Source organism: Prosopis cineraria, unplaced genomic scaffold (genome assembly GCF_029017545.1).
Source record: "Prosopis cineraria cultivar Desert tree isolate PC_DT_omini unplaced genomic scaffold, ASM2901754v1 PC7, whole genome shotgun sequence".
Classification (NCBI taxonomy): domain Eukaryota; kingdom Viridiplantae; phylum Streptophyta; class Magnoliopsida; order Fabales; family Fabaceae; genus Prosopis; species Prosopis cineraria.
In genome coordinates this window covers 1,683,706-1,689,294 of record NW_026555338.1, presented here as the reverse complement: position 1 = coordinate 1,689,294, position 5,589 = coordinate 1,683,706, and the positions used below count along the sequence as shown (strand labels likewise).

The following is a 5,589-nucleotide window of genomic DNA, read 5'->3' as shown; positions in this document are numbered from 1 at the left end:
CCGAGAGTCTCTCGGAGCTTCAAAGAGAAAGAGGTGAGTCTCTTAAAAATAGATTTCCTAACCCTAATCTTGAGAATGGTGGGCGAGGAAACAATAAAGGGACAAACCTTGAAGGGAAGGTGATTAATAAGGGAGACACTGGGAAGGGATCCCAGACAAAGTAGAAGGAGAAGAAGGAACTTTGCTGCTTTATATGTCAAGGCCCTCATAGGATGAAGGATTGCCCAAAGTTGGGGTCATTATCTACTTTAGTGCAAAGACAAGAAGTGCAAGAGGAAGAAGAAAATCCTAGGATAAGATCAATTCAACTCCCCAACACTTCTAAAGCCTAACCTTCACAAGGCAGTGGATTAATGCATGTGGAGGCTAAGCTAAATAGGAAGCTTGTCAGCATCATGGTGGATACTGGGGCCGACCACAACTTCATTTCTCCAAAAGAGGCCAAGAGGGTAGGTCTCAAAGTTGAAAAGAGGGGAGGTTTATTGAAAGTCTCCAATTCTCCTCCTCAACCCTTAGTTAGCATTGCTCGAGGGGCTAAGCTATGTCTTAGGGATTGGCATGGAAAGGTAGACTTCTCAGTTACTTGTATAGACAACAACAACTTGGTGCTTGGTTTGGAGTTCATGCGAAAGGTAAAAGCCTTTATCATGCCATATTATAATATATTCTGCATCCTCGAGGGAGGAGTTGCTTGTACAGTATCAACTTCAAGGGGTGGATTTGTACAATTATCAGCCATGCAAGTACTAAAGGAGGATGGCACGCCAATAAGGCCTAAGATGATCTTATCTCATGGGGAGATGAATCATAAGAAAGCCAAGAAGAAGAAGGATCCTTGTAAGAGGAATCCTAAGTACAGGAATCCCTCGTGCCCAGCCCTCAGAGCCAATCATTTTCTCGATATTACGGATCCATTTTGCCGACTTCCCTTACCTCCATTGTTCCATCGACCAGAGGCTATTCACCTTGGAGACCTGATGTGGTTATGAGTATGACCAAGTGTGGGAGGTACTCAATCCTTTGGATTTTCAAGGGCCACCGAGGGTGCACCGGACACCATGCGACATGCGGTCCTCTTTTAACTACTGGACCCTACCTCCTGAGGCCCTCACTGACGTCTAGGGTGGGCAAGCTATTAAATAGAATAAAAAACTTTTCTCGAGGCCCTCACTAACGTCTCTGGACTCCTTAATATTGCTGCCAGCTACTGCGTCCTGGTTTAGGAATTTTAACCTGATTCCCTTTCGAAGTGTGCGTGTCACACGCTATCAGACGGGCTTCCCCCATTTATTAGGATCGACTAACCCATGTGGAAGTGCTGTTCACATAGAACCTTTCCCCTTTTCGGCCTTCAAAGTTCTCATTTGAATATTTGCTGCTACCACTAAGATCTGCACTAATGGTCGCTCCGCTCGGGCTTGTGCCCGAGGTTTTGCAGCAACTGTTGAGCCCTCCTGCTTATCGGGGCCTGGTGTTGGCCCTAACAGTTGGATATAGGTCGTGCGCTTCAGCACCATCCATTTTTGGGGCTAGTTGATTCGGCAGGTGAGCTATTACACACTCCTTAGTAGATTTTAACTTTTATGACCACCGTCCTGCTGTCTTAATCAACTAACACCCTTTGTGGGATCTAGGTAGCACGCAGTTGGGCACCGCAACTCGACTTCTAGTTCATATCGCATCGCCAGTTTTGCTTACAAAAAATGGCCCACTTTGAGCTCTCAATCCTGTGGCGTGGCTCAACGGAGCAACTAGGCCATCCTACCTATTTAAAGTTTGAGAATAGGTTGAGGGTGTTGGGCCCCCGTTGCCTCTAATCATTAGCTTTACCTGATAAAACTCGCACTCGAGCTCTAGCTATCCTGAGGGAAACTTCAAAGGGAACTAGCTACTAGATGGTTCGATTAGTCTTTCGTCCCTATAGCCAAGTCAGACGAATGATTTTTTATGTCAGTATCACTTCAGGTCTCTACCAGAGTTTCCTCTAGCTTTGCCTCACTCAGGCATAGTTCACCATCTTTCGGGTCCCGACAGGCATGTTCTCACTCGAACCCTTCACAAAAGATCAAGGTCGGTCGGTGGTGTAACCTGTTGGGGGATCCCGTCAATCAACTTCCTTCCGCCTTACGGATTTACTCACCCGTTGACTCGCACACATGTCAGACTCCTTAGTCTATGTTTCAAGACAGGCCGAATGGGGAGCTCACAGGCCAACGCTAGGAGCGCGCGGGTGTTGGGTCATGCCGTGATGCCACACGCTGCCAGCCACGATCACGGTGGCAACGTTACCATGGTTATGTCAACAGCACAGGCTTGGGCCACCGCCACAATCCGCATTAGTCCATGTCTCGAGTCGATCGGCGGACCGACTCACGCCGTTCTACATTCGACCGAGATGCATTGCCAGCCCCTATTTGTTTCCCTCCCGATAATTTCAAGCACTCTTTGACTCTCTTTTCAAGGTCCTTTTCATCTTTCCCTCACCTTACTTGTTTGCTATTGGTCTCTCGCCAGTATTTAGCCTTAGACAAAATTTACTGCCCGATTGGGGCTACATTCCCAAACAACTCGACTCGCTGACAGCGCCTCGTAGTGCAATAAGGTCCAAGCATGACGAGGCTCTCACCCTCTCTGGCGCCCCCTTCCAGGGGACCTGGGCCTGGTCCACCGCTAAGGATGCTTCTCTAGGCTACAATTCGAACGCCGAGGGTGACCTATTCTCATGTTGGGCTTTTCTCAGTTCGCTTGCCATTACTAAGGGAATCCTTGTTAGTTTCTTTTTCTTTGCTTATTAATATGCTTATACTCAGCAGGTAGCCCCGCTTGACCTGGGGTTGCATTTAGGGACAGTGATCTGGCGGCCTGACTCAGGGGACGGCGCATGCACGTGTGGGCTCAATTGGCATCTCATCCACCTTCCACCATAGCGGCTGTCACTGAGGGGTGACTTTCAGCCTGTTAGGAGCTGGGGCTCTTGGGAGGCCACCTTCCGCCTCTCGTGGTTTTGGGCGATCGCGATGTTGCGTGATGCCCAGGCAGACCGCCCTCAACCTAATGACTTCGGGCGCAACTTGTGTTCAAGCACTCAGTAGTTCACGAGATTTTGCAATTCACACCAAGTATTGCATTTCACTACATTCTTCATCAATGCGAGAGCTGAGATATCCATTGTCGAGAGTCGTTTCCGGATGCAAGTGGCAAAAGATGCAGTGTTGGCTTCAAGGGCTCCACTTTCAGGCTGTTTCTCTGCGTTTCCTTGGCGCCTTGAGTGTTGAGGTTGGTTGTTGTGCCAGGGGCTTAGACCAGCATGGAGCGGGGCTACGTCCCAGGCTCGCGCTGGGAGACTTGCCTCACGCGGGGACTTTCGGACCGGTTCTCAGGTCAATCTTTCTCAGGGCATCAACAATGATCTTTCCGTAGGTTCACCTATAGAAACCTTGTTATGACTTCTCCTTCCTGTAAATGATAAGGTTCAGTGGACTTCTTGCAATGTCGCCAGCAGCGAATTGCCTACGTAGTCAACGGTGAAAAGGGCAGTATGTATAAAGGGCAGGGACGTAGTCAACGCGAGCTGATGACTCGTGCTTACTAGGAATTCCTTGTTGAAGACCAACAATTACAATGATCTATCCCTATCACGATGAAATTTCAAAGATTACCCGGGCTTGTCGACCAAGGCTATAGACTCGTTGAATACATTAGTGTAGCACGCGTGCAACCCAAAACTTCATTAGCCTGAACGGCCATAGTCCCTCTAAGAAGCTGACCACGGAGGGTCGCCTTCACATAGCTAGTTAGCAGGCTAAGGTCTCATTCGTTAATAGAATTAACCAGACAAATTGCTCCACCAACTAAGAACGGTAATGCACCACCTCCCATAGAATCAAGAAAGAGCTCTCAGTCTATCAATCCTTACTATGTCTGGACTTGGTAAGTTTTCCTGTGTTTAGTCAAATTAAGCCGCAGGCTCCACTCTTGGTGGTACCCTTTTGTCAATTCCTTTAAGTTTCAGCCTTACAACCATACTCCCCCCGAAACCCAAAAACTTTGATTTCTTATAAGGTGCCAGCGGAGTCTTAAAAGTAATATCCGCTAATCCCTGGTCGGTATCGTTTATGGTTGAGACTAGGACAGTATCTGATTGTCTTCGAGCCCCCAACTTTTATTCTTGATTAATGAAAACATCCTTGGCAAATGCTTTCGCAATTGCTCATCTTTCATAAATCCAAGAATTTCACCTCTGACTATGAAATACGAATGCCCCTCAATGTCCCTATTAATCATTACTTTGATCCCGAAGGCCAACATAATAGGATTAGAATCCTATAATGTTATCCCATACTAATATATCCAGAGTGTAGTGTCACGGGGCTAGTCTTTCGAACCGTGTGGCACTTAGACAATCTTTACTGGAAGTTGCTAAGTAAGCCTAACTTGTATGAAAGGAGGATGTTTGGCTAAGTTGAGGAAAGGGAAAGCTTGAGGGTAAAGGATACTTGGAAGAGAGCTTGGAGAATTTGAGAGTAGTATTGCTTTGAGAACTCAAGGGTTGTGTTACAAATAAGGAGGGGTGAGGTATTTATAGGCCTCCCTCTTAGATCTAGATATTTCCCACCTCCTTAATGGACAATGGAGATTGAATCGATCCTACGGTTACAATTCATTCTCTAGAATCCTTTCCAATATATTTATAACAAATATCTAGATATTTACATGGAAAGACCTAGTAGCAAATTTTAAAATATTGAGGCTAGAGTTGTGTAGACTTCTCTAGAATGTTCTTGCACTCTCTAGCAGTTTTAAGGTTGTCCAGGAGCCTTCTTGAGGGTTCTGGAATGTTTCGGAGCTCCTTAAGCTCATGAAAAATGATGAATCGTGACATTCTCCCCCACTTAATTTTATGACACCCTCGTTGTGCCTTTCTCCTTATAATGTTGGATTTGGTCGGTGAATTGCCACAGGGTCTTCACGTTCCCAACTAGCTTCAGAGTCTGGTTAACCCTTCCACTTGATTAAGTATTTAGTGTAGTTAGGAACTCCTCTCTTTTTGATCACCTTGTCGGTAAGGATTTCTTCAATCTCCTTGTCGTACTCAGTGACAACTACTATTGGTGCTCTCTTAGAGATACCTCGAGATGGATCTTCTTCATCTCTGCTATATTTCTTCAAGAGACTAACATGGATGATAGGATGAATCTTAAGCTTGGGAGGAAGTTGTACCTGATATGCAACCTTTCCCATATGTTTGACGATAGAGAAAGGGCCTTCATATCTCTTGACCAAGCCTTTGTGGACTTTGCATAGTGACTTGAATTGATTCAGCAATAACTTGACCATAACCAAGTCACCAACTTAAAACTCAATGGGGAGTCACTTCTTGTTTGCCCACTTCTTCATTTTACAGGAGGCTTTATCTAGGCATGTATGAATAATGTCGGCTTCGTCTTGCCATTATTTGGTAAAATTATATGTAGTTGGATTGTCTCCCTTATATGGCATGGCAAGGGCATTGGGGGTTAGAGGTTGTTGCCCGATAACTATCTCAAAAGGGCTCTTACCTATTGACTCGCTTCACTACAAGTTGTAAGA

The 5,589-nt window shown here is 46.0% G+C and overlaps 1 pseudogene; it reads right to left on the bottom strand.

Moving 5' to 3' along the window:
- Positions 1 to 3,025: 3,025 nt before the first annotated feature.
- On the bottom strand, positions 3,026 to 3,180 carry LOC129316969 (5.8S ribosomal RNA; annotated as a pseudogene).
- Between the last annotated feature and the right edge of the window lie 2,409 nt (positions 3,181 to 5,589).